The sequence below is a fragment of the Peromyscus maniculatus genome, chromosome 1 (genome assembly GCF_049852395.1).
Source record: "Peromyscus maniculatus bairdii isolate BWxNUB_F1_BW_parent chromosome 1, HU_Pman_BW_mat_3.1, whole genome shotgun sequence".
NCBI classification, from domain to species: domain Eukaryota; kingdom Metazoa; phylum Chordata; class Mammalia; order Rodentia; family Cricetidae; genus Peromyscus; species Peromyscus maniculatus.
The window spans coordinates 94,690,619-94,718,417 of NC_134852.1; the positions used below are offsets into that span (position 1 = coordinate 94,690,619).

The 27,799-nt window shown below is 43.0% G+C and overlaps 2 long non-coding RNA genes across 2 annotated transcripts; both read left to right on the forward strand.

Moving 5' to 3' along the window:
• Positions 1–7,473: 7,473 nt before the first annotated feature.
• On the forward strand, positions 7,474–22,043 carry LOC143272071 (uncharacterized). The gene is made up of 3 exons (XR_013049483.1): positions 7,474–7,557; positions 7,942–8,062; positions 21,196–22,043. It is a non-coding gene; the product is annotated as an uncharacterized LOC143272071 (long non-coding RNA).
• Positions 22,044–26,044: 4,001 nt separating this feature from the next.
• LOC121826160 (uncharacterized) lies at positions 26,045–27,496 on the forward strand. The gene is made up of 2 exons (XR_006068470.2): positions 26,045–26,185; positions 26,770–27,496. It is a non-coding gene; the product is annotated as an uncharacterized LOC121826160 (long non-coding RNA).
• Positions 27,497–27,799: the final 303 nt, after the last annotated feature.

Here is a 27,799-nt window from a genome sequence, read left to right on the forward strand (position 1 = left end):
GTCCATGGTCCTACCACAGCCATGGTTTGTGTTGCTGTCTGTGGCCCATGTTGCCACCAAAGGCCACATGGATGCCCATGGTCTAGGCTCCAACCTGTGGCCATGCTGGTGTCCAAGGGCCAGGCTGCTGCCAGGACCATGCAAATCTGAGTAGCCTGTGCTGCCACATGGGGCCATGGTGTCATCTGGGCCCAGGTTGCTGCTGAGGGCCATGTCTGGGTCCATGCAGCCATGGTCTGAGTTGATGTCTGTGGCTGCTGTTGTGAATGTCCAGGGTCTGGTCAGCTATCTGAGATCATGTTGATGTTGTGGGGACATGCCACCGGGGCCATGCGTCTCCATAGTCACTGCAGCAGGAGAGCTGGCCCTGCCCCTCATGGAAGAGATGGCCCTACCCCACATCATGAGCATGGGAGAGCTGACCCCAATGGCATGGGTCTAGGAGAGCTAGCTCCACCCCTCGCCTGAGGTGGACAGTCTCAATGTCCCAGTTTGATCAGCTCATCTACCAACCAGGCACACATCCGGGGTCTTGGGTTGACCCACATCTACCCCTTCTATGACCTGCTGGAGATCATGAAGGTACTGATCCAACAGAATGGTAGCCACAGTATCCGCATGACTTGGGGCAACAGCAGGACATCCAAGAAAAGTTTCGGTGAGGGCCCAGTGATGATGGTGTGTCAGAGGTCAGAAGCCTTGAGCCAGACCAACGAGTCATTGCAGTGAACATTTGCAGGTGGGGCTGATTGGACAAAAGGATATGCTTTGTGACACACATCAGCTCCCAGTGTCACCAGGACAAATGGAAGATGCTGTAGAGATGGGATGGACAGAGGAGTGAGGTGGCTTTGTCATTTGTTTTTAATTAATTTTGGAGGAATTTCTTTTGAGGGGGCAATGCAGGGGTGAGAGGCAGATATGGAGGGACTTGGAGGTAAGTGGGATTGGGGTACATGATGTAAATTTCCCAAAGAACCAATAAAGAATTATGTTATATATTTTAAAAAATGTAATATATATATTTATAATCTTGGCTTCAAATTTAGGAAGACATGTGAATTGATTAAACACACCTGCCAATTGAATTGTTTTCATGATCTGTGATCAACACATGTGTTAATGTAGTTTAGGACACTAAATTGATCTTATACTCCTGGAACAAATCCTAGTGGTCTTTTCTCTTCCTAGTCCTCCTGTTATGGCTTCAAATCCTCATCATGGAGAAGAATAAAAAATAAAGACACCATTACTCAAGGAATATGTGCCTGAAAAAAAAGCCAAAGTGACCAGTTAATAAACATTCAAGCCTTTCCGCAGGACAGTTCAGAAAAGAATCAAGCCCCAGAAAAGGTATTTCAAACCAACTGTGCCCCTTGCCACTAGCAAAACTCATTAAGGCAAGATCTGATATATAGAACTAAATTATATTGTAAAATAAAATTTTAAAAAAAAACTGAATATCAAACAAAAAACTGAACATCAAAAAAAAAAAAAAAAGAAAGAAAGAAATCCATTCTTGATGGCAACTGAAACCGTGAAGTAACTGGTAATCGATCAGAAATATTTATTGGTCTACATGAAGGAAACTTGCCAGCTTTCCATCGGAAGGTAAAACTATGTGAGGAGAAGTCCCACCACCATGAGTGGAAATGATTAACTTGCAAATATGTGAGTCATCCAAGTGAAATTAAAAGAAAAAGGTCATCACTCTGCAAAGCAAACTGGACTAGCTCAGAGGAAGAGGAGGAAATTCATCAGACAGAAACTCATGAGAACATCTCAATCTGCCCTGTCCATGTCACAAAGTGAACTTGAAGTTAGTCCCAGATCTCAACTCACACAATAAATAAGTCTCTCTCCAGTGGGTAAAAGACGTGGACCAAATAATAGGACTACGATCAAGTGTGACTTTGTGGTAACATGTGCAGTGGAGCTTTGCTTCTTTGTTTGTTGTTGTTTGAAGGGGTAGTCACATTTATTGAGAAGCTGGGATGTGCCAATCTGGAATTTCAGATGTATTTATTATAAATTATAAATTTCACTTTTTGGGTAGATCTGCCGAATATTAGCACTGACAGACTTGGTAACTGTGTGAAGCTCACCTGGCATTGGGTTGACCATCCCTGCTGTCTTTAGATCTTCTTGTTAACAAGTTCTGCCAGTCTCCAAGGACAGTCCCTTGCCCTCCTTCCTGTGTGGTCTGGGCGACCCCACTGATGATGGCCAGAATAGTGTCAGTCACGTGTTTCACATCCCTGGAGGGACAATTTTCATCCAGAGTCTAGAGTCTAGGTGACCTGGCTTTTCCAAATTTCACCCCGGCATGGCTCCGTGAAGAAATGTCCTGTATGTGGACTGTGCCTTCCAATGTTTAGTCACCTCCAGGCATTGCAACTCTATGGAGTCCACATCATCCAGTTTGTCCACTGTGAGGTTTGGGGACTTTGTGAAGGACCTCTGAGGCCAATGCCAGGAAGCAGTACAGAAACTCTGTTGCTTAGAACATCTGAAAGTCAAACACTTCCACACAGGGAGACCGAAGGCAAATGTGCGTAATGTTTTCTAAGAAGAGCAAGGCCTGTGAGGTGGAGTTGACAGGAAGGTGGAGGAGGAGGAGGGGGGGGGGGGAGGAGGAGGAGGAAGAGGACTGGGAAGCAGGAAAGGGAAGGAGAAGGAAGAAGAGGAGGAAGAGGAAGATAGAAGGGAGAAGGGGGAGGGAAATGTGTAGGGTAACAGAAACTAACACACTTAGAATCCTGTAGCTGTTCAGTTTTGATTTATTGTTCCCCCTCTGAGTAAAATAAGCTCTTGAGAAAATGTGTGATACAGCACACAGTTCTGAAGGATGCCTGTAGGAAAGAGCTGGATGAAGATGAGGCTGCTGAGGAGGCCAGGTCACTTCCAGATAGGAGAGAGAAGCCAGAACAGTCGCCAGATGAGGGAGGACTCTGGGACCACCTTGAAAGAATACTTGACATTGTTTACAGAGAAACCTTCGAATGCATTTCAACTTGGCACTTGAAGGCCTGACACTGCTGTCATTCATCGGGAAGGGAAGCATACAGGGGAGGCATGAAGTGGATTGGGTATTTAGTGCTGAGTGGGTTAAGGCAATGTTGACAGGGAGGGGGTGCTGTGAGTCTGTTATGACCTGTGGGCCTGTTCAGCACAGCATGGTATTCCAGCTGGAAACTGGAAGAAGCCATCAGAAAAGCGAGTGTAGGTGGAGAAAATGGCGACAGAAGGACCAAAGGAAAGAAAGGCCAGAGCGCATGGGAAACGAGTTAGTACTCCAAAATCAGTGTGATGACAGGGACTCGGGAACAAAAATGACTCATTCCACTCACCTCTGATGGGAAGTTGCAAAAAGAAAAGGCTAAAGAGGCCCTTTCATGAGGTCTTGTGAAAGACACTGAAGACCTTGCTAAAAGTTGGGGTGTCGCTAATGAGAGTCTCTCCAAGATCATCATCAGAGTTAGAACAGTGATGCTAAGTCCCTGGTGCTCACAGCTTGTCCTAGGACTCATGACACTGGTCACTGAGCATTTTATTAGAAATGTAGCTTTTTGTGCTCACTCCAGATGATTGCATCAGAACCTCTGCAGGGACCCATTTAACAGCAGGGTGACTTCCATGCACACTCAAGTTTGAAAATCATGTCCCAAAATTTTACTCAGTTGTTTCTAGGAATATTGAACTTATGTTTGTCTCTTTGCTTCTCAGATATGATACATTTAGTGTGTTTATGTGTGTGTGTATGTGTTTCAGTGAATCCATGTTATCTCTAAAATCTTCATCATTCCTTTATTTTACTTATTTACTTTTGTGTGTGTGTGTGTGTGTGTGTGTGTGTGTGTGTGTGTGTGTGTGTGAGATATGTACCCTGTGGGTACAGAGACACACACACACAGTACAGAAGTCAGCTCTTCTGGGTGTCCTTTGCTATCACTCTTTGCTTTATTCCCTCGACAGGGTCTCTCACTGAGCCTGGAGCTAGGCTGGTAGCCAGTAAGCTCCAGGGAGTCTCCTGTCTCCCCCACTAACCCCCACTAACACAGTAAGGTTGCCGGTGCATGCACAACATCCCCGACTCTTTTGCACACATACTCTTACCCACTGAGCTATCTCCCCAGCTCTGATGTCCTTCTTAAAGGATTCTATGTCCTTTGGGGGTGGAAACTGCTGTGTGGTCCAATTGAGACAATGATGTGTTCTCCTGGCTCTATTATCTCTGCAGAAGAGCTAAGTCGCTGGAAATAGGGAACTGTATAGTCCCCGAAACCTCTGGCATGAATCTGAGCTTACCAAATCTTCATGAAATATGTTAGAGAATTCGCCCTCCCGTCAGCAGAACATATATATTGCTCAGCTAAACAAGGATGGTTGTATCGGGCAAGCTTTCAGTGACAGGAGAAAGGACAGACATGGTTCTTAAAAGCCTTTTCTGTCGTCAGTGGACAGGGGCATGAGCTGCTCGTCAGTTTGGCTGCAGCAAGCAGCAGAGAGCTGGAAGTGGGTTTGAAGAGGATAAATGCTTCCCATTCTCGCAGCGGCAGGAAGAGGACCAAGGACGGGTCTTTTGTGCTTAGGATACTGCATCATGCTTTGGTTTTCAGTCATTCGTCCTGGTCTTCTGAAAAAGCTCCCCGGGAGCTCTGCTTTTCATTACATAAACCATCAAAAAACATTAAAACCCCAAGACATCATTTCCAGGACCCGTTCCAACTTCCCCACTTCCAAAGAAAAACAATAATGGAGAAATAGCTATACTTTAGCAAATGTTTGGGTTTTTTTTCTTTCACTTTCAGAAAGAAATGAATTTAGGATAACTATTTCAAAATTTTCTTTTGTAAGAGTTTGCTTTAGTTAGGATTAAGTTTGGTTGTGGTAAAGAAAATAATAAGCAAAACCAGGATTTTTTTTTTTTTTAAGATGAGGTTTCACCATGAAGCCCAAATCTGTGGTCAAATTTTAATCCTTCCCAGTCCATCTCCCCCATGCTGGGCTAACAAGTGTGATACACTTCACCCTCCAAATGCTTATATTAGGCAATATTTTATTTGTTTTTTTTTTCAAGACAGGATTTCTCATGTAGTTTTTGGCTCCTGGTCCTGGATTTTGCTCTGTAGACCAGGCTGGCCTCAAACTCACAGAGATCCACCTGCCTCTGCCTCCCGAGTGCTGGGATTAAAAGCATGTGCCACCACCACCCGACTCACAACATTTTATTTATATCTCAAATCCTACAAGATCCCAGGTTCTTCTCTTCTTGCCCTGCCAGCTATTGTCTCCAGGCCCAGAGTTTCCTTGAGGCCAGAAATACCCAGTATAACTCCACCTTCACCTATCACATCTCTATTGTAGGCTACAAGGAGGAGACTTGGGAATGTCATAGATCTGCTGGCTTCAGAATATACCCAGAGTCGGAATACCAACTCCATGTCCATAGGCAGTATGCACTCATATGGCTGTCAGGGAGGCTGGGGAGTCTTGAATTCATCCACATGGCCTCAGCCCAGATAAAAACATTGCTTAGGAAAAGGAAACTATCTTATGAGGGCACCTCGTAGTGTCTCGTGATGCTTTCACTTGCTAATAAAACTTATTTGTGAAATGTGCTTGCTATTCAGGGAGAGTAATAGGGTGACAGATCACAGGACCAGATGTCAAAGGACAGAACTTTAGTCTTGGTGGTATAACTTGTCACCAAATTGTGTGACCCTGGAGAGTGACAGGAGGATTTTTGAGAAATGAGGCAAAATAACAATGAGCTTTCAATCCAGATTTGGTCTTACAAATGCATGATTTTGTTTCCTGATCTGTAAAGTAGAAAGAACAATCAATAACTCACCCAGTTTTGGAGAGGGAGAGGAGACCTGAGTAGGTCAGGCACATGATTACTATTAGGTGGCACTGGTTTACTTTCTGGAGCTTCGATTCCATCCCTGATGCGTGTGTGTGTGTGTGTGTGTGTGTGTGTGTGTGTGAGAGAGAGAGAGAGAGAGGGGGGGGGACACCTCATACCTATATACAAAGAGAAATTGTTTTTCAAGGCTTACATAAACTATCCCAGAAAATAAAAATTTTCTCAATTATTTGAGAAGCTAGAATAGCCAAAGCTGAGAAAAATGAGACAGCAGCAAAGGAAAATCACAAGCCTGCCTCACTCATAAACACACACACACAAAAGCTCCATATTAGCAAACTTGATCCACCAATGTGTTAGAATAAACAGAACACCGACACTTTCCATTTACTTCAGAAGGAAAACGTTGGATTAACATAAAAATGATCTATTTCAAGAAAGTGATGTGATTCACTATTTTGTAAAATATAATTCACTCCTTAAAGGAAAGAAGAAAAAACGTATGAACATTCGAAAGAGAAGACGGTCAACGATATTGTTGTGGTCTGAAAGTGAATTGCCCGCCACAGGCTCCTGCATTTCGACATCCCCAGCTGATGGCTCTGTTTTGTAAGGTTGTGGAAGCTTGAGGAGGAGGAACCCTTCTTGCAGGGAGTGAGTCACTGGGCAGGGGCTGTGAACTTGGAGGTTTTAAGCCTGGCCCTGCTTCCTGTCTGCTCCCTGCTTCCTGGCTGGGGAGGCAATGTGATGCCTCCCACTCCATGCCATCTCCACCATGATGGTTTGTACTTTCACCCCCTAAGACAAAATAAATCTTCCCTTTAATTGATCACAGCAATAAAAACATAACTGATACAGAAATTAAACATGAAATTCTGATTGAAAGACGATAGTGCAAAACAAAAACACTCTTAGCAAATTAGAAATGGAAGGAAACCTCTTTACCATGACAGAAAGCATGTAACAGCAGCGACAACAAAACAGTAAAACGTTGATAAGGAGTATAACATCACCTTTAGCAAAGAAGCTTGAGAATATGTTTTCGATCACAGGAAAGTCAAGCATCTATCACTGTTTTCACTCAAGAAGGATCCTACCACAGCAAAACAAATAAAAGAAATATAGACGATGTGGTTAATATTAGTTTCCCGCTTCATAGTGTCACTGCTCCAGAGTCTGTAGGACCTGGGAGAATAGAGCCGATGATTGAGGCAGACTAAAGTCTCATGCAATAGCCAGCTTTATTCAGAGCATTAGACAATTTATACTTGGAGAATTAAGAAAGGTCATATGAGTAAAGTTCACATGAGTTCAAGCTGTATATAGTCCCAAGGACAAACCGTGCAGGGCACAGACATGTTTTTTTCCACAGAAGCACACAAAGAACAGTTAAATATCAACTGAATAACAAAAGCAAGTGGTAAGAGATAATCTGAAGTAAACCCACCCCGTCTGTTGCAGCTGATGGAGCACAAAACACATTCTAAGAACCATTCTGTGTTTTGAAAAACCTGAGGTCACAAGACTCTTGTCCTGTCTTCTTTGAGATTTCTCACAAGAATGGAGAATTCTCTTCACATGACTCTATTCCTGGATCGTGTTCTACCAGATGGAATCTAGAATTATCCCGCACAATCCTCTGGATCTCTCTAGATTGGGCTGATTGGAGCTGAAAGACAACTCTGAATGTGAGTAGCACCATTTCGTGAGTTAGGGTTCTTGTCAAAAAGGAGAAAGTGAACTAGGGACTTTCTAGCATTTCCCTCCCTCTGCTTCCTGATTACAGACGCAATGTAATACTACCTCACACTCTTCCCACCGTGCCTTTCGCCACCTTGAAGCACTATACCCTCAGACTGTGGGGTGAAATAAGCCCTTCCTTCCTGTATTAGCCAGCAAGCACCAGGGATCCATCTCCAGCCCCTACCACTGTGGCTATAGGCACACTGCCATGCTTGGCTTTTCACAAGAGTGCTGGTGATCTGAATCCAGGGCTCTCTGCTTGCATAGAAGACACGGATCAGTTCACCTCTCTCATCTGTCCTGTTGTCATCCATTTCTTACCATCCCAGGCCTTCTTCTGCATCCATCCCAAGAAAGTGTGTTCTAGGAGACACCTAAGCAGGAAGCAGAGTGAGGATTAGCAGGTGTTTCCTGCATGTGGAAGAAGAGGAAATGCTCCATAAGCAACAGGTAAAAGACTCGGGAGGAGGGCCTCATTCTCTCCCTCCCTCCCTCCCTCCCTCCCTCCCCACCTCAGTTGACCAGGAATGTTGGTCTTCTCTGGGTTAGTTTTGTATAGGTAGCACAGGGTAGGAGATCATAGCCTACCACCAAACATAACCACCTACACTTAAATTCTTATTCTGTGCCTGCCTTAATCTGCTTGAACAAAATACAATCTCTTCACCTGTAAAATGGGGGCAGTTATGATGTGTCCACGCTGCAGAATCGTGTGAGATGTGGGTGAGTCTCTCCATCCAAGGGTTCAGTTTCGAGTACTAGGTGCCTACCAGCTGGCATTAGAGTTGAGTGTGAAGGGAGGAGAGCATCTGCATCCATGTCCAATGCTTTCGATTCCTGCCCTTCCACCTTCTGCCCTGACAGTGTCCAGGTGTCTTTTCATTCCTGCGACCATTCTCATTTTACCACTGTTTTCCCTGTTCCTAACAATATAACTATTTGCCTGCATGGTCTAGTTTTTATGAAATTAAAGGAAAAATTATTAGAATAGGAAGAGGAGTTCTTCGTGGCCTGGCAGCATCCAGGAAGGCAGGATTAACTGTTACCAGGTCATAGGCTGGGATTGCTCAGAGCAAGGTATCCCAAGGCTGCAAAAGGAAAGTGGAAGCCAGGCTGGGCTGAGAGAGCACAGCCTCTCATGCACACAATGGTTACAAATAGCAGAGGACCAGGGGCGTCAGCACAGGGCTAAGAGAATATAGAGTGAGTGCACTAAATAGATTACATGACCTTGAAATTGAAGGGAAAAGTCTGCTGTTTACAGAATTGAGATGAAAATCAGTGTTGGGGAAAAAACTCATGATAGTCTCACAAAGACCATCCTGAAAACATGGCTGAAGAAATTTAGGTGGGGATATAGCCCAATGGGCAGAGTACCTGCTTAGTACTGTATATGCAGAGCAAAGTGGCACATGCCTGTAAATCCAGTACTTACAATATGATGACAGGAAGATCAGCGGTTCAAGGACACCTTGGGCTACCCAAGACCTTGGCTCAAGTTTTAAAAAAAGGGGGGAGGGGAGAAGAAGAAAAAGAAAAACAGGTTATCAGAACATTTGGCCAGTTTCCTGTAAAGGAAAAAAATGTTTCAACGAGAAGAACAAAAACACTGGTTTTAGCATCTGGTGAGACTGGTGCCCGAGAACAGAGAGGTCAGATTTTAGGACCGGAGAGGGGAGAAACAAAGCAGGCCTGCGTGTCGTTCACTAGTCCAAAGAAACAGTATTCGCACCTCAACAAAAGCTTGGAACATTCATTGTCCTTGTTCCCTTAGTGAGAAATTTCCTTGAAATGATACACAGATAAAATGATACTCAGATTAAAAACGCAAAGCAAGAGCAAGGCAGACTACACTGACCTGCAGGGTTTCTTTGTTACAGGGTACCACGTTTTCTTGTTTGTTATTTGGAGCCATTAAATTTCCTATAAACAATAGTCCATGCAGCAAATATTAGTAAAATGCCACTCAAGGAAAACTGCTTTTTAATAATAAAATGCAATAGTACACAGAGCCACTGGGATCCTCACATCTTGAATATGGAAGACCCACTTTAAGTAAACCTCTCTCTCCTCTTTCACCCAGTGCTTACTAATGTTCCTTGTGACTATACTTCAGTCTGTGCATTTTTTCTTTTAAATATATTTTATTTATTCTTTGGCAATATTATAATGCACACAATGGGTCTTGATCAATCCACTCCAAACTTCTCCTCTCACCCCTTTTCTCATAGCCCACCCCCATAACTCTCCTTCCCACCTTCCTGTCTTCTTTGTTTATAACCCACTGAATCCAATCAGTGTTCACTACTGGAAGGCCAACTGAACCGGCTGGCTTGATCTTATTCAGGTCTTGGGCAGCTAACCACAGCTAGAGCTCATGAGTGCAATGGCTATGACATGTTGTGAAGACGGCTTTTCACTGCACTCCCCACGACCCTTTGGTTCTTAGATAATTTCCTCCACTTCTTCCACCATGTTTCCCAAGCCTTGAGAGGGTTGACATAGATGTCCCATTTAAGGCTGAGCATCCAATCATCACAGATCTTCAGCATTTTGACCAGTCTCTGTCTAAACTATTGCCCACTGCAAAAAGAGGCTTATCTGGCCAAGTCTGAGGACAGCACTAATCAACCAGTGTAAACATCAATATTTAGAAGAGTTTGACAACATGTCCATTTAACAAAACAACAATAGCAGGTTCCCCACTAGCCTATGATCCCCTGAGCCATGGGCTTCTGCCCAGGTTTATAATACCCAACAAGAATTTCTTCCTGTAGAACAGGCCAGAAAGTGGTTGGTTACCTCCCCAAAGTTCATGCCACTATTGCATCAATGGGCACCCCTTGCCTAGCAGATCAGAACAGTAACATTCAAAAAGTTCACTACTCAGTAATAGTCATTGATAAATTTTCTTCTTCAGCAGTTTTCATAACACCTTCTGGTGCTATGAAGGCAAGCCAAAAGGGAGAAAATTTTCAGGTCAGTTCCAGTTTGATCTCTCTCTGTCCTGCAACCAAAGTTCATGGTGTATTCACCAATAGGGTCTTACCATCTAGTTAGGGTGAACAATGAAGAGTGTGTGTTTTGTTTTCAACTCTATAAACTTGAATAAAAAATGAACAGAAGCAATGTTAGGACATGTTTGCCATGTGATAGGAACCTGGGTGATTTGTTCTTCCATTTTGATTTTCATCTCCACCTCCAAATTTTCCACCCTTAACCAATGAATATTATGATGAACAAATACTGTATTGGTGGTTATGACAATGATATTAAAGTCAGTATATGCAATGTAATACATGTCATAGGGTTAGATTCAGGTATGACATATACTAGGAATGGTCCTGAAGGTAAGTACATTTAATGAGCAGTTACAGATTGCTGCAGCACTGCGGAGATTTTGTGATCTCCCCCTTGTTTCTTTCTGCATTTCCCACATGTTCTGTAACGTGTTATTTTTGTAGTGAAAAATCAGGTGGCAATAAAGCCAAATAAATCCACAGGACCTGGGCCAGCCAGGTAGGACTGAGCAGGGCGGTTCTCTGGATCTGAGGCTAGGGGGAGTTCTCAGAGAGCTTCTGGAAGCACGCTGCATTGACTCTTCCTGGTCTCTAACAAGAACAGGTCCCCAGAATTCCTCCTGGGATGCCTTCTACGTATGTGAATGTATTGATTCATAATCTATATACTAATATATTTGGGCATCATCTTTGTGAAAACTCAGACATTGTTAACTAAAGCTAAATTCTCACCTTTTCTCTAGCCCCAATCCTTGAGTTTTTTTAAATTTGTTTGTTTTTTGATTTGGGTTTTTTGTTGTTGTTATTGTTGTTTCTGGTGGTGGTCATGGTGTCAGTTTTTTCTTTTCTTCTCTTTTCTACAATAATTTTTCAAGACAGGGTTTCTCTGTGTATCCCTGGCTGACCTGGAACTTGCTCTGTAGACCAGGCTGGCCTCAAACTCAGAAATCTGCCTGTCTCTGCCTCCTGAGTGCTGGGAATAATGGTGAGCACCACCAAGGCCTGGCCTCCAATCCTTGTTTTCAGTCTTGATTAGTTATATGTGATAGAATGAATTTGCCCTTATTGTAGCTGATGGTGAAATCCCAACTCACTCAGATTTTTCTACAATTATAAACATATTAACTTCTATAAAATTTTATAATTTTGATTTATGTTTACTTTATTAATGTTTACATCCCTAGTGGTATTTCAAACTCTACCATTTTCCAGACAATGTCATCTCATGGGGAACTTTCATTAACCACCATTTAATGCTGCATTTTTATTTGGTATGTGTACAGAGATATGAACTTCCTGGGGGGGTGATAAAAATTTTTTTTTTTAATTTAAGCATTCTACAACGCCTGCCTGCTTTCATTGCTGTAAAGAAACTGGCAATGAGCGTGCTTCCCATGCATATTTTACATGTTCCTAGTGGAGAGCCTGAGGACTAACGGAGCATAAGGCATATGTATTTTTAATTTAAAATATATCACCCTCTAATGCCTCCCCAGGAAGTCTCATCATTAGCAGTCGTGGAAGAGCACTCAAAATCACTAGGTGTTATCAACCTCATTCTATCGGATGAAGAACTACTGCATTAATGGGACGGGTGAGATGGCTCGTCATTTAAGAGCACTTAACTGCTCCTCCAGAGCACCCAGGTTTGGTTTCTAGACCCACGCCAGGCCTGTAACTGCAGCTCAGGGGATCAGGTGCCTTGTTCTGGCCTCTAGGGGTTCAGCACCCTCTCACATAAATAATAAAATGAATCAGTCTTTTTAAAACACAGATATTGCATTACTGCTTTCTGTTGCATTTCCCTGATTACCAGTGGAGGTTGAGCCTAGATTTTTGGCCCTTTACCATTTCAGCCCTCCCTCCCTTCTTGCTCTGCCTCAGCCAACTTAACTCCCGTCAGACTCAGGTTGGTAACCACCAGCTGGCTAGCCCAGACACCGTGGAAGCAGAAAACAAGAACTTTGGGAGTAGCTGGCATTTGGCTTTTCATCCTGCAGCAAGGCATGGGGCCAGACTGTTGAGGTCCAGCCCATCCTTCCTGGCCACTCCTCTGTAGCGGCCTCTGTAAGGGAAGGTCCCTAGAGGAGGAGTGAGAAGCTGTGAGCGAGCACACAGTTGTACCAGCGTCCCACTTCCTGGCCTTTTGTGAGTTTGGCTGCAGGATCATTTATTAAGAATTATATCTATCTAATATCTAATTATTATATCTAATCATGTAAATCTTTCCCCTGAATGTTGAAGTGTGTTTTCTGCTACCCCAGCAGGCAGTAAAATTCCAACTGCTTTGTTCTTTCTCACTCCAGTGAACTTTCTCCATCTCATCACAACTTCTGCAGGAATGATCTGAGTTTCCCCTCTGCTATTGTGACGCTTTTGACTTTCTGGCAACTGTTAATTGACGTGTCTTCACAAGCACAGTTCAGCAAAGGGCGTTGTCCTAAGCACGCACGCACGCACGCACTACCTGTTGTACTTCCTGCAAAGAGACCTCACCTGCCTCTTCTGATTCCTTCTCTCCCATCAAATCACCGTCTACTGCTCATCTCTTAAAAAAGAATCCAGTCTTAGCCAGTGGGTTAGTTATTTATTTTTATAACTTTTAATTTTGCTCTTTGACAGCCTCATACATGTAAACGGTACATTCTGAATACTGTCATACACACTCCACACACTTTGGGTAAACTCCTTAACCATTTTTGTACTCCCTTCCTCCCCTACAAGTCCCTTTCCTCTACCTTCTGGTCATGAGATAGCCAATGACATCACGATTTCATGGCAGGCAGCTGCATCTACTTGCAATGAGCCTGTACAAGACCGCATCTGTCGGCAGGCAGCCGTAGCTCAGAGGGCCCTACCCCTGTCTGCTGACCCACTGATATTGATGGATTCTGGTGGTGGAAGGGAAGACACTGTCTTCAGTTGCCTTCCCACTTGTAAGCCCACCAAACTCCAGTGGATAGTCCTAAACCCATGGACATTGAGGTGGACCTGGTTAAACTCAAACTCAGCCAGGCTTAGGTAGTTTAAGGACACTGGTTCTGAGATTGACCTTTGCTCCAGGTTCAGTGATAGGTGGTAGGAAAAGGGATCAAAGAGAGGAAACATACACAAGAAACACAGCTGTACACACACACACACACACACACACACACACACACACACACACAGAGAGAGAGAGAGAGAGAGAGAGAGAGAGAGAGAGAGAGAGAGAGAGAGATTTAAGGTACGTCTTGTTTAGTGTAAGAATCAAATGTGATTGTGCACAAGAGTGTGTTTTCCAGCAAGCTCAGTTGGTGAGGGCTTGTGTGTATCAAGCCCAAAGCCATACGTTCAAGCCCCAGCACTGCATAAACCAGGTGTGACAGACAGCTACAACTCTAGCCCTGGGGGTAGGGGGACCAGAAGTTCAAGGTCATCTTAGATTACATATCAAGTTCAAGGCCAGCCCAGGCTACATGAACTCTTATCTCAATAACAATAATAATATACCTACACAATTAAAGGTATCATTAACTCTAAATTTTTTAATTAAATACTATCTTTAGATATTGTCATCTTCCAAGCAGAAGTAGTCATATTTACCAGCCAGTCTGAGCCTCACATGACTCTAGTCCTGTGAACAGAAAGGAGGATCCTCATCCTTTCTAGCGGCTCCTCTTCTGCAATGGGAAGTCTCTCCTCCTGTGGCCTGCTATCCCAGGAAAGAGCTGGAAGACACATCCTATCTGGGTAAACACTCTGCAATTTTGAAACCTAAATGGTTCTAGTGTAAGGATGAAAATAAGCACACCTAAATAACCACAGACAATGACACACTGTATTTGCAGAGAAGCTCTGCCCTCCAACAGGGTTCTTGGGAGATAGGAAGTGCGTGGGTCCCATGTGCTCTCTGACTTGAATATCCATGTTTCCCTTGTAGGACTTTGAGACATAAAAGCTTGACCCTAGCTTGGTAGACTCCACAGGTCACACAATTGGCTTCCTTTATGATTTCCATCCTGGTTTCTTGTAAGTTTCTCGTTCTTGGTTGAATTTTAGTCTTCCCCCAAAATCTGTTCACAGTGCTTCAAACAACACTGAACTCGGTAGGAAGGGCCCAAGATCTCAACTCATAAACATCAAGTAGCTGCAAGACTCACTGCCTCAGTCCCCCAGGAGGCCACCCGAGTGCTCCTTGTAAGATCAGAGAGGTGGCTCTGGGTCCCATGTTAGTCTGTGGGCCTTGATGTCCTCGGTGGTAAAATGAATAAGGTGGTACCTCTGCTGAGACAGTACCTTTTGCAAAGGCCAGGGAAGGATGTCCTTGAATTTTGAGAAAGTATAGAATATTTGAGATTTAAATGCTGGGAGAGGCCTTCAGGACATGACAGAGAACAGGACCAGGAAGACAAGAGGGTCTAAATTCTGAATGGCTTCAAATTCCATGTGAAGAATTTGGACTTAGTCCACAGTAGCTGAAGCCAGCAGAGGTCTGGAAGCACAGCCCGGGTGCTGCCAGGGCTGCTTTCCAGGGCAATAAATCCAGAATCCGGGTTAGAAGCGCTGGAGTGTGAACACTAGAGGTGATGAGAACACTCAGGCTTGGCCAGAGGGATGTGAGAGCCAGACGCCGGCAGAGGCACCACGGGTAAAGAGTTGGGGCAAGACGGGGGAGTCATTCATCAGATGTTTGTGATGAGATGGTGCTTTGGACGCTGTCTTAGTTTTCTTTCCGTTGCTGTGACACAATACTGACCAAAAGCAACTGGAGGAAGAAATGGTTTATTTCAGCTTACACCTTCAGGTCATAGTCCATCTCTGAGGGAAGTCAGGCAGGAACCATGAAGGAATTCTGCTTGTGTACTCCCTCTAGAGCTTATTCAGATTTGTTTGTTTGTTTGTTTGTTTGTTTGAATTTTTGTACAGCCCAGGATTGGCACCACCTGACATGGGCTGAGCTCTCCTTATCAATTAGCAAGCAAGAAAATGCCCCCACAGAAGCGCCCTGGGGCCAGTCTGATGGTGGCGATTCTTCCACTGAGATTCTCTCTTCCCAGGTGACTATGGGTTGTGTCAGGTTGACATTAAAGCTAACCAGTTCAAAAATTGATCGAAAGAGGGAGACAGGGAAGATGAGTTCATTTTCTAGTTTGGTCTAGTCACGAGTAAAAGCAAGTCTGAAAGCAATCCACTCTTGAGCTAGCAGGTTTCAGGTGTCTATGCGATATTGCCTGTCTTCTTCACCTACATGTACCAGGTAGTATAATGAATCCTAAAGATGGCATGGTGAACCAGTCAAGGGGAAGAATGCCTTCACATAGCAGGAGCTACAGTGAAGGAAGCAGACAGTAAAGGAAGTGAGGAGATAACTCAGATAATGGATTATAACACATATATCCAGAGAAATCAGAACAGTGATTTAAAAAAAAATAAGAAAATTGTTTAAAATTTAAAATGTTTGATTTTCAAGAAAACTACTGAAGATGTAATGACCTGTCAAAATAACAATATAAGCAACGTGCACCAAAACCCACAGCAAAAAGATAGATGTTCATGGGTCTGATGGAATAAATAACAAATGGGAAGCAAAAGGCAAAGCTCCCATACAGATGAGTCCACATACTTTGAGTAGATAGTCTACCCTCAAAGAAACGGAGCCCAAAGTCTCCTCCTTTGTGTGAGCCACACACAGAAACTTCATCTGAAAGCACAACGTGAAAAGAGGATAAAGGAGCAGTGTAGCAGGAGATAATGAACAATCAGTAGCCCAGCCAGGAGCCCAAGGTCAACAGCATCCTTGGGAAGTTCTGTTGAGAGCAGCTACCACTGACCTGAGGTGGGAATGGCAATTATCTCTACAGGCTTTCTCCAAATAATTCACAACTGCAGTCTAACAGGAGGAACTTAAAACTTCAGAGTGCTGCTCCTTCAAATCAGGAAGGTCACTCCCAAACAAGGAAGTGAGGAGGCTGCCATTTCCCTAAGGACTCTACAGAGACTCAGTGACTGGTTGTAACATGGAGAGACAAAATTTAGATGAAAAATGGAGGGTGTCGGAAACATGGACCTTAGTCTGGCTAACTAACCAGTTCATTTGATCACAGGTGCACCATATTAGCATACAATGTCAACAGTCCAGGAAATGGAGCTGATCGCTCTCAGCCTTAGATGGGAATGTCCTTGGTCTGTGCTACAGGGTCTTCTGGTATACTTTTATGGTAGATAGTCTATTACTCTGGCAAGCACAGAATTTTCCCGACATAACCTTCAGGAGCTACATTCAGTACAGAAAATAAACCTAACAGTTCACTGAAGACTCAGGCCAGGGTAGGGGATTGTCTCATGCTCCAGAACGAAGAGGGAAAAGCTTCCTGGTAGAGGGCATTCCAGCTTCTTGTTTAACTGTAGCATTCTTTAAGCAATAGGAAAGCGTCTGGCAGTTATTTTTAAGGTTAAGTTCACAAAACTGAATCAAATTTTAGAACAAAATGACATAATACACTCAGCACTCGATTATCTCTTCTCAGATAACCCCAGTATCTTTTATCTGGAATGTATTTTCCATTTGGGGCAGCAGATTTTTCTCCATAATTCCACTTGGCTTGGAATAGGGTTTCAATTAGCTTCAAGCAGAAGACAGTGGCTGTTCCTGGACACCCCTTTCCTAAAGAACACTGTAAGGCCACTGCAGAACAGAACATTCTTCAGGCACAGCAGCAGCAGAAATGGTCTTACCTTCGGAAAACCCTGACTTCCTCCCCTGCTGTAATCCACACAGCAAAGAAAACATCTAGAAATGCACAGTCCCTGTCCAAGTTTATCCATCAGACCTGCAGCCTGCTCCCCAACATAATCAGCACAACCACAAGATCAGCAAAAGACCAGCCGAGTGCTGCTCCCAACACTCGGCTTAGAGGCAGTGTGACCTTGGGATAAGTTAGTTATCTCCCCCTTACCTCATTCTCCAGGCATGAATAGTGTCATTTTTCTGAAAGAAGTTAACTACAGAACTCACAGTTTGATGGACATTAAGATCCCACCTCATCCCTTACTGGAAAAGGAATAAAATTTCAGAAATTCAAAACAAACTAGATAGCTCATCAAAGGCATCAGAAAACAACCAAATCCTGCAGAGTTTGTGGGATCAAAGTGGGCAGGACCTTGTACTATTTCATTTTGACCATTCTAAGAGTTAATTGCATTAAACTATAAATGACATAAACTGACATGGCCATTAAGTGTTCATTAAAGAACTCAAAAAAATATCCACAAGTTAGTTTTTATTTGAACAACCAATTTCAAGGGGTTTAAGAAAGGGAAAACAGAGGTTGAGGAGGTGGCTCAGTGGTTTAGATCACTGGCTGCTCTTGCAGAGGACCCAGTTCCAGCACAGGAGTCCTGTGGCACACAACTTCTTATAACTCCGGCTCCAGGGAATCCAAACAACTCTTTTGTCACCCAGGGGTACCTGAACACATGTGATGTATTCACACATAAATAAAAAGAAATCTAAGGAAGAAGTGCCTAGCATTTACAGTGTTTATTCTTTCCTTGCCGAACATCTGAATTCCCTTGAGGAAGCCTGCCTGTTGTGTTATAAATTTTGGGTGTTTTATATGATTGCAAAATGCATCACTCCGCATTTAATTTTCCAATTATTTATATTGAAACTTGACCCTGCTTTCCTTCCCAATAATTAAATTCAAATAAACTGTAGTTAAGCCAATAATCCTTTTAAGCACTAATAAGGGGCCATCCAGAGGTATGAGTGATTTTATTTTGACCTCGTTACCAGCAAACTTAAATTAAGTTATTAATTCTAGCGGCCTTTATTGTGGATTTTCTTCAACATATCCATGCTGTCTTTTTTCTTGCACTGGTAGAGTATTGAGTAAAGGTTGACCTGGGGGCATTCCTCTTTTTTTCTCAATTTCATATTTGACCCTTAAGTAGAATATTGGGGGAATCTTCTGATATACACTCTTTATCATGTAAAGGAATTTCCTTTCCATTTTTTATTTGCTAGGACTTTTCTTGCCATTATGGATTTAAATTATGGCTTTCATATACATATGATATTTTAGCATCTTCAGTCTTAATAAATAAATATGAGCACCGAAAGTGTGTGTGTGTGTGTGTGTGTGTGTGTGTGTGTGTGTGATTTGCTTTCATCACGGTTAGTATAATCTGTCATAACAATCAGTATGTAATCCAAAATTACTGGCCAATATATTTTATGTACATAGGAAAAATAGTAGCAAATTAAACCCACATTTTAATGAGCAGCTACTATATCATAATCAAATGAATATAATTCCAAAGACACAGAATGGTTTGGCATCCCCAACTACTGTAGATGGAGGCAGGGGTGTCATTTTCTTTAGTGATGTCACCACTGAGAAGTTGTGCTTGCTCCTGTAAATGACGTCCCACCCACACTCAGTCAGCTACATGCAAGAAGAAGGCTTGAGAAGAGGAAACAGGATGTTGACTGCTAAGAAAGTTCCCAGTGGGAGAGAAAGGGAAGTAAATGTGAGGAATTTTATGTGAAAAAAAGACTAAAATTCATTATATAAATGTATGATGGTATCAAGCAATAAAAAGTTAGTAAATGCTAATCAAATATATAAAATGAACAAAACATATACATTAAAAAACTATAATGTACCACTGATTAAAAGAGTCAATATTATAAAGGTACCAGTTGATTAGATTTAAGATAGCAGCAATCAAAAAATAGAAAATAGTGAAAGTGGCTGGGTAGTGGCACACACCTTTAATCCCAGCACTCGGAAGCAGAGCCAGGAAGATCTCTGTGAGTTTGAGGCCAGCCTGGTCTCCAGAGCGAGTTCCAGGACAGAAAAGCCCTGTCTCGAAAAAAAAAAAAAAAAGTGAAAATGGTTTATTAGGGTGTATAAAGACTTGTACGTGACAATGATAGTTCCAACAGAATAACCAAGGTAGAAAATACACATTGCTGTGACACATTAAGACTTAATGTAGCCATTATGAGACCACTAGTTATGCTCCTTGTGAGCTGCCTGTTTTTTCCTTTATGGCTCTTAGTTGTTCTTTTGCAGAGCTACCAGCTTAAGTCGTGCTGGGATCAAGAAAAATGGGCCTTGGCAGTTCATGTTCCTGGAGTTGTATCCATGCCAGTGAATGCCCACACACTCCAGAAGAGAATTTGACATCGCTGCTGCTGTTGTTGCTGTTATAGCAGTGGCGGCCACTGCTGCTACTGTTTCTGGGATTACCATTTCATAATTGGTTACTACAGCTAGCACAGTGGAGACCTTGGCAGCAAAAGTAGCTACCACCCTTAATCAATTTTTCATTCTATTGGGCATGATAAATTTAATTCAATAGTTATATACATTTCAATTGGCTTTGAAAATTATAAATTTATAAACTCAAGTACCATTTGCTTTTGGGATACCATCTTACAAGGACTCCAATTTGCAGTAAGGCTCATTAAGGAAGGAAATGGCTCAGTTGCCTTTAGCCTACTGACTATGGGTGGGTTAGGACTTCTGTTGGTCTTTTCTGTGTCGAACACACAGATTGCAAGCCCAGTGCCACTTTGATATCTTTGGTAGCAGTTAACTCTGCAACTCACACACTATTAAGCCTGTATGATAATGAGTGTTCAAAGACGGGTAATTCCTGGGGGGCGCTCACCAACCTAAGACAGAGCGCCTGTGTGGCCTGTACATGTGTCTCCATGACGGGTAAGGTGACCTGCTGACATCCCATGCAACATAAGTCAGAAGCTCATTTATTAGTAAAAGGAGGACCTGTAGGGTCCTGGCCCCCGTTTTGGGTAACTGTTGCCTTGCTTGCTGACCGTGACCTTGATATCCTCCCTATGCTAATTCCCTCCAGGTTTCAACCTCCTGAATGCTTAAGGGAAGTTCCTTGTCTGTGTATCCTGCACAATGGGTGTTAACAGCTTAGATGCAAGATTGTAAAACATCAATAGCGAACTTCTGCCCTCCAGGGTTCTCCCATTGTGCTGTAAGCTTGTATTTAAGACCTCCTCCCACCTTGGTGGTGGTGACACATGCCTTTAATCCCAGCACTAGGAAGGCAGAGGCAGGTGGATCTCTGTGAGTTGGAGGCCAGCCTGGGCTACAGAGTGAGTTCCAGGAAAGGCACAAAGCTACACAGCGAAACCCTGTCTCTAAAAAAGCAAAATAAAATAAAAAAAGATGTATGAACTACATAAAAATGTGGTGTGGGCAGAAATATAGATAACAGAACAGCAGAGAAGCAGCCAATCTGGGGGCGGAAGGACAGGGGATAAATGTTTGAACAGACACTCCCAGGGAAATGGGCAGCTAGCATGTGAGAAACCACACCCCATCAGGCAAGCACCAGGGAAACCTGAATGCAAATCCCTGTAAGACAGAGCCCCACATCTGCTGGGACTATCGCTGCCATAGCAGGGTGGAAACCCTCAGTGCTGGAGATGAGTGGGGCCAGCTGGAGTTCTTGTGTCTCTAGTGGGAACATGAATTGCAGCCATTTGACGAGGGCTAGAGAAGCTGAGCAATTCTGACCCAGACATCTCACTCCTAGGAGCTAACCCGACAGAAACTCCCACTGTCCATCAACCTAAAGCCATGTATGAGGATGTTCACATCTGCGTTATTTGGAGGCAAAGAGCTGGAGAAGTCAGTGCTCAAGAGAGGCAGAATGGATAAGTAAGATGGACTATATATTCACTGCTGGCTAGATAAATGGGTTCTGCTATAGGAATGTGGCTTGGTAAACATAGTGGGTGCTTTTTAAGTGAAGAACCTACTGCTCAAGTCACTCATAAAAATGTCAAAAAAATTGTCTAATTGAATCCACAGTGTTGTCGATTAAAATGTTAGTTACCTTGGGGCATGAAGTAAATGGGGAGAGACACAAGGAGGTCTCTAGGCAGTGTTGCCTTTCTGTTGCTATGATAAACATCATGACCAAAAGCAACCTGGGGGAGGAAATGATTCTTTTGGCTCCCATGTCTCCATCACAGTTGATCATTGAGGGAGGGCAGGGCAGGAACTCAAACAGAAGCAGATGCAGGACCTGGAGGGGTACTGCTCACTGGCTTACCTGTTATGGCTTACTCAGTCTGCTTTCTTATAAAATCCAGGGCCACCTGCTCAGGGTGGCATCACCCACAGTGAGATGAACCCTTCAATACCAATCATTAATCAATAAAATGACCACAGACCTGATCACAGGCCAATAAGACGGAGACAAATGCTTGAGGTTCCCTCTTCCCAAGTGATTAGTTTGTGTCAAGCTGATGAAATGAACCAACTTAGGTACTGAGAGTGTGAAAGGACCCTACTGAGCTTCATGATGCATTCACATGAAAATCCACTGGGCTACATTTTGATTTTTGCACATCTGTGTGTAAGGTATAATTCAATAACAATAGCAAAACCTCACAATACTGGATACCAGTGGAAGCCATATCAAAATGTCAAAATGTAAGAGATATAAACGCTCTTTGTGAGATGTTGGTGGCATTGATAATCTCAATTACTGCTAGCAGCAGTGTATCTGTCCATGATTTTTGAAATTCAGTTTTATAGTAAAGATGCAGTTTCCACAGCATCTAATTCTTTAGTTGTGTGCATTCATATTTCATATGGATACCAGAATAGAATGTAGATACTTGTGGTGGTATTGTGTTCCCCAAAATATTGTGTACCCTAATAAACTTATCTGGGGTCAGAGACAGAACAGCCACAATATAACATAGAGGATAGGCAGTGGTAGCACATGCCTTTGATCCCAGCACTTGGGAGACAGAGCTAGGCAGAAATCCATGTGTTCAAGGATACAGCCAAGCATGGGGACTTACGCCTTTAATCTCAGAAAGCGAGCCTTTAATCCCAGGGAGTGATGGCAGAAGGCAGAAAGATGTATAAGGTGTGAGGACCAGGAACAAGAAGCATTTGACCTGGTTAAGCATTTGGCCTGATTAAGCATTCAGGCTTTTGAGCAGCAATTCAGCTGAGACCCATTCTGGATGAGGACTCAGAGGCCTACAGTCTGAGTAAACAAGACCAGCTGAGGATCCGGTGAGGTGAGGTAGCTGTGGTTTGTTCTTGTTCTCTGATCTTCCAGTTCACCCCAATACCTGGCTCAGGTTTGATTTTATTAATAAGGAACTTTTAAGATTCCTGCTACAGATACTAGTATCAACCCAAAAGCTCAAAGATTATGGGAGTGGCAAGCAAGAGCTGGAATCCTCATCCATGACTGCTGACCCTAAAGATAAAGGAGCTGGAGTTGATGATGACACTTGTCCAGGAGGATGTGGGAGTGGGCGCTGCTGCTATGGAATAGGACGTGGGTACCAGATATATGCTTTATTTCTAATGCAAAAAATCTACCCCCTAGAATAGTATATATTGTAATAAGTGATCATCTTAATGGTGTATTATGTAGATATAATGTAGCTTGCTAAAAAGACAATTGAATGTTTTATACTAGTTGGCTCATAGAAGCCCATAGAAGAGGATATTGTTGAATGAGTGGTTTTTCCAGAAACAGAATATATGCTAAGAATATAATATTAAGTGAAAGACAGGATTTCCTGAGCCTATGGTCCGGGGGGTGGTGGTGGACACCTTTAAATTCCAGCACCCAGGAGGCAGAAACAGGTGTGAGTTTGAGGCCAGCCTAGTCTTCATAGCAAGTTCCAAGCCAGCCAAGACTACATGGTCAGGTTTTGTCTTAAAAACAAAAACAAAATTCCTAAGACTACAACTGTTTAAAAGTTATGTGTGGATTTGTGAAATATGATGCAGAAATTCCCAGGCATGAAGAAAGGTGACGTAAAGACAAAGGAGGAGACAGGATCGATAGGAAGTTTTCTCAGTATTTTTTCTTTGTCATCTATTGTTATAAAGCAGTATTTGTGCAGTTTATTAAAATATAAAAAGAAGAACATGAGTGGCAAGCAGGAAGGTGCCTCGTGTCACCAGGGGTAAGACACTCTTTTTCAGGCCTTTTAGACTAATGGCAGCATAGTAAAGATAGTGGATTTATAAATGTTCTATATGAAATGAAAGACTCACTGGAAAACCAGGAAGACAAGTGGCTCTTCCTCTCAAGACTAGGTAGTGGGTCACTAGGGGTCCACACAGGCACATTGCTATTTTGACTTCAGGTAAATGAATTTAATAATTGAACAGTTCAGGGATCATGAAGATGACTCCACGGTTAAAGGTGTTTGCTGGGTCAACTGAGAGAGATATGAGTTAAAGTCCTGGAATCTACGTAAAGATGGAAAGAGAGAACTGACTCCATGAAGTTGTCTCCTGACCCCTGTACACACTCCCATCTCCACTAATAAGTTTTTTACAATGCTGGGTGGTGGCAGCTCATACCTTTAATCCCTGCACCCGAGAGGTAAAGGCAGGTGGATTTCTGTGAGTTGCAGGCCTGGCTGGTCTGCAAAGTGAGTTCCAGGACAGCCAGGACTGTTACACAGAGAAACCCTGACACAAAAAACCAAAATGATAAATAATAAATAATAGTATTAATAAGGTTTTACAAATTAATTTGATGTTTAAACAATACCAATATTTAACAATAAAAACAAAGCAAAACTGTCAACAAAAGAAAAGCTTGGCCAAGAATAACATATGACCTTCACAATTCATCTTTCAATAAAGCAAGTGAGTAATGCACAACAAAGCACACCTATTTCATGACTGACTGTACTGTGTTTATATTAGGACTTCCTGCATTCTTGGCATTTTCAATAATTTCCCACTATGTATACAGCATGCATATTGTTTAAGGACCTTTGATAAAATAATGCTACAAGATTTGCTCCAGTTTTTAACTTAGTTAGTGACTGATTCAACTTCAAAACAGTGTTTCCTTGCATAGTCTTTCTTCCTCCTGTTATCTTTTACTGGCTTTATTATTAATTAATTTTATTATGAGCGTGAACTTGGGACTTGTGCAGGGCTGAGCAGGACCCCTCCCATCAGGCTTCATCTCAAACCTAGTTTTGCTCTTTAAATTCAAACACTAGCAGCCACTTCATGAGTCAATAACAAAATTATTTCTACGTGTTTGCTTCTTGGATGTTGACAAAAAGAAATGCAAGAGGGGACAGAAATAAATAAAAGAAAAAAGACGCAAACAAGAAAATGAAAACAGAGATTCATCCTCCCTGCCTCAATTACGTTTAATGAAAATTAATTAAGAACACCATTGTAACTTAGGGTGGCTGTTGGGCCTCTCAAGATTAAAAATAAACTGGGGGGAACCCTCATTAGAAGAGCAGTGGACATACTGAAAAGTAAGTAGGGGGCATTTGAAATGGGTGATTAAAAATTAGCTTTCCGTGCTCTGTGCCAATGGGCATTAAGGAAGGAGGGCGGGCTCCGGGCATACAGTGGCTAGACAGACCATTAAATTGGTATTAAACACTTTTCCATATGAAGGAAGTATCCTCCTGCCAAGAGCCAAGGGCTGAGGGATCAGTTTCCATGCAGACGCTGGTGTGAGAGAGCTGGGTAAACTTGGAAAGATTAAGGGGTCACGGGGTGAGGACCCTGGACGCTGAACATGTCTGGCTGCGCTTCCTTGCAGACTCAGGGAACTTGGCACCAGGCAGCAAGACGAAGGGGCCTACATAAACACACAAACCCACTGACGATTTTTTTCCACAGAATTAACTCCACCAGCAATACAGTATAAAAATAGAACAGAGCTGGCTCCCATCGGCTTTCCCCACACCAGCCCATAAAAGATTTCTTGTAGCTTGTCCAAAGGAAAGCAGGAGAAGGACACAGCTCAGGGCCAGCCTTCTCAGTGGTGGTTTCCTCTGCTGACCACCAGCTGACCTCTCTTCAGAGCTGGGCTGCAACAAAGCCCCCATTGAGTGAAATGCAGCCCATATGGGCAGGAGGGTCTCGGAGTCTGACTTCTCAGCTGAAATCCTCAAAGCGATTCATTAGAACAAACCTTCCTAATAAGTACCACGTGGGTCCTGGATACCCCAGAGATCTTCCTAAGAATTTCTTTGTGGTACTTGGAGCTGAACTTGTCTTAACTAACCCTAGCTGTAAAGCAGCTCCACCAGCCTTGAAAAACAACCTTGGGCTGTCTGCAATAAAGAATGTTGTAAACATTTGGAAGTCTTTTCGGAGCTGGTCCCGGCCTCCATCACACCTCCAGTTCTGGTAAGAACATTAGGCTAAGAGTTAAAAAGTATGAGCTGTACACTCAGGCTGTCTTAGTCCATCTCCCCCATTAGTGGATGAAGACTTGAGACAAGTTCTGTAAACTGTTCTGGCCTCTCTTTCTTTATAGGAAAAAATGCATATTTTTGTTAATGCATGTTTTTGTTAAGAGACTCAAATGTGTGCCTGGCACATGCTCTCTTCTCTCCTCCTACACAGAATCAGACCTGCATTGAACTTGGATGTCCAGTATATCTGATAAGATTAGAAGGCGATGGAGTCATCGTTTGGGGATCATAAACAATGCTGTGAAACTATGGGTAAAAACTCCTGGCAGAATCAAGTTTTGTGAAACATCAGAAGTAAGCTATCTGATAAATCTCAAACTGTCTTTGTTTTAGGTTCCTTAAGCTTGTGGGCAGATTGAGAGGAAAGATGAACTCAGAAAAGCCAGAGTAGAATAGTGATGTGTTAACACCGGAGAAATGATTAAGAGAGACAGAGCTGGAGGGGAGAAGGAGGAGGAGGGATGGGGAATGTCTTAAATAAATGGCTTCTGCTCAGAGCATGGGTTTCACATTGAACTGTAACCAAATCTGCTGTCTTCTCACAAAAGACGGAGTGGTTTCATAGCCACATTAAATCCTTGCTGTCACCGGAGCACAAGACAGATGGAGGCAAAGCGTGCAGGCAGAAGCAGGAGGTACTGCAGTAGGGAAGCCCTGTCTATGCTAAATGTGTTCCTGCCCATCATCACGGACTGTGCCCATGGTCTATGGGAAACTATGCAGAGATCTTTCGAGTGTCTGGCAACAACATGGGGTGCTTAAAGATAGAAGGAGTTTGCAAGATACATTTGGTGCTACTGACCACAGGGGAACGGAGGCGTGCGTTTGTTTGTTTGTTTGTTTGTTTGTTTGTTCATTTGTTTGTTTTGGAACACCAGGTGGCAACCATTCCAATAGCCATAGGCAAACGAACTCATAGAGAAAGAAAAAGAACATTCCACGGATTATGCAGAGAGGGAACCTAAGAAGATGGGACTCAGTCTGAGCCAGAAAAAAAAAAATTCTCTTGACCACATCTGGATGGGAACTTTGCCAATTCTACTGGAGAGCGGCTCCGGAGTTTGCCGAGTTGAATGGAGTGGCATCTGCGGTTTGCTGTAAGTGCTGTGTGTACTGTAATTAACGTTTTAAACAAATCATCTTCCAGGTCAGCCATAGTGAGGCTGCCCTCACTTTCACCTGAGCTCCTCGTTCGTGTACTTGACCTGAAGTTGCAAAGCCCTTTTCTAGAAATGTTTTGAGGCCTTAAGTCAATGAGAAGAAGAAAACATAAGCCAGAATCCATGTTCTGGGGGCTCTGGAGACAGCTTATTTGCACCGTGGGAAGGAAAATGACACACTCCACAGGCTCCAGAATAACCCCCAAGAACCATGGTCCTCCTGTGCACGATATTTTAGGAAAGCATTTCCTACTTTTAAATCGTTATTCCAGACATCTTTCTATGCATGCACATAAATAAAGAAAAATGGGCAATGAAGGCCATAAGAGGCTGATGGACACTGAATTACAGTCACACAGTTCACAGTATACTTGAACAGAATGCCATGTGAAATCTGTCATTTTGTGTAAGCAACACACAGTAAAAATAAGTACATAAAAGAAAACCCTGGATTGCCCTCCTTATAGTATTGTCTCAGTACTTCCAATATATTTTACACTTCAAAAAAGTCCATTGAAATGGAAAAATATAAACCTACAAAATGCAACAATATTGAAAAGACCAACAGAGTAGAGGGTCTGGGGAAGATTCATAATGATAATCATATCTCTCATGCTGGGAGTCAGTTAACCTCTAGAATTATGATGTGTACTTTTGAAAGAATGACTCCAGCCATTGTTCTGTGGCTGAGGACAGATCAGGGGACACTGCAGAGCAATGCTCAGTTCTAAGAAGAAATCTTTGTCTC